The sequence below is a fragment of the Lemur catta genome, chromosome 9 (genome assembly GCF_020740605.2).
Source record: "Lemur catta isolate mLemCat1 chromosome 9, mLemCat1.pri, whole genome shotgun sequence".
Classification (NCBI taxonomy): Eukaryota; Metazoa; Chordata; class Mammalia; order Primates; family Lemuridae; genus Lemur; species Lemur catta.
In genome coordinates this window covers 57,547,996-57,549,515 of record NC_059136.1, presented here as the reverse complement: position 1 = coordinate 57,549,515, position 1,520 = coordinate 57,547,996, and the positions used below count along the sequence as shown (strand labels likewise).

The following is a 1,520-nucleotide window of genomic DNA, read 5'->3' as shown; positions in this document are numbered from 1 at the left end:
CTCTTACATCTCCTCTCTTATCTTGGGTTTCAGTTTCCTTATAATTATTTATTTTTTATTTTTTATAGAGATGGAGTCTTGCTCTTGCTCAGGCTGGTCTCGAACTCCTGAGCTCAAGCAATCTTCCAGCCTCGGCCTCCCAGAGTGTTAGGATTACAGGTGTGAGCCACCGCGACCGGCCTCCTTATAACGATTATTGTTCTGTCCTTAAGAGTAGTGGTTTCATTTTGTTTTGTTTATTTATTTATTTATTTATTTATTTATTTAAATTATGGAACACTTCATGAATTTGCGTGTCATCCTTGCTCAGGGGCCATGCTAATTTTCTCTGTATCGTTCCAATTTTTGGTGTATGTGCTGCTGAAGTGAGCACAAGAGTAGTGGTTTTAAATCTTTAGTGAACATGCATCAAAATTGCTTGGATGAGGGCAGAGTGTGTTAAAACTTTAGATTCCAGTCTGTTCCCAGAGATTTAGGCTTGGTAGAGTGGAGATGGGGCCTGGGAAGGTGCATGGTAACACACACTCTGGGCGATTCTGATACTCCACCCTGTGAGAAACACCTTACATGGAAGAAAGTGATGCAAGATAATAATTCGGTCCTCACTTTTCCTTATAGTCTGTTAGCATTATGTATCTCTCTCAAGCAACGAATCATAGTATCGGTTGGTCTTTTTGATCCAAACATAGCCTATAAAAAGCCTTTTTGTTTAGCTTTTTTCTTTTTTTGAGACAGAGTCTCACTCTGTTGCCCAGGCTAGAGTGCCGTGGCGTCAGCCTAGCTCACAGCAACCTCAGCTCCCGGGCTCCATCCTCCTGCCTCAGCCTCTCAAGTAGCTGGGACTATAGGCATGCGCCACCATGTCTGGCTAATTTAATTTTTTTTAATTTTGGTAGAGATAGGGGGTCTTGCTCTTGCTCTGGCTGGTCTCGAACTCCTGACCTCAAGCAATCCTCCCGTCTTGACCTCCCAGAGTGCTAGGATTACAGGCATGAGCCACCATGCCCAGGCATGTTTAGCATTTTTTACAAACCTTGGATTATTCTGGATTTTGTCCTTCCTGAACTGCTGACAAAGCTTGTACCTTCTAAGAATAATTATTCCTGGTTATGGGCCATTCCTGTCATTGTTAGCATGGCTCGGCTGCTGTAAAAGCCTGAGCCCCACAGGAGCGCTCTCTGTCCAGTCCTACCTTGGCTGCTTCAGACGCCTACAGGGCAGTCACCTACCCTGGTGACACTCAGAGAGGAGTCATCAGTAATGCGACAAAGACTGTGGATGACAGGGAGAAGTGCTACATGGGCAATTTATCAGGGTGCCTATAGGAAATCTGCCCAGAAACGGGGACTATACTGGACCTCTGCCATTTGGAAGTGATCAAGGTGAGAGGAGAGTGGATTCAGGACAGCGCTGAGGCTGCTGGAGTCTGACCTTCTCTTCAACTCCTTCCCTGCTGTCCCATCTCACCCCCTTTCTGACCCTCTGGGCCTTACAGTCTCAGAGTACACACTTCCATTATT

The 1,520-nt window shown here is 45.5% G+C and overlaps 1 non-coding gene across 1 annotated transcript; it reads right to left on the bottom strand.

Moving 5' to 3' along the window:
- Window positions 1-265: 265 nt before the first annotated feature.
- Window positions 266-373, bottom strand: LOC123645302. The gene has a single exon (XR_006737495.1). It is a non-coding gene; the product is annotated as a U6 spliceosomal RNA (small nuclear RNA).
- Between the last annotated feature and the right edge of the window lie 1,147 nt (window positions 374-1,520).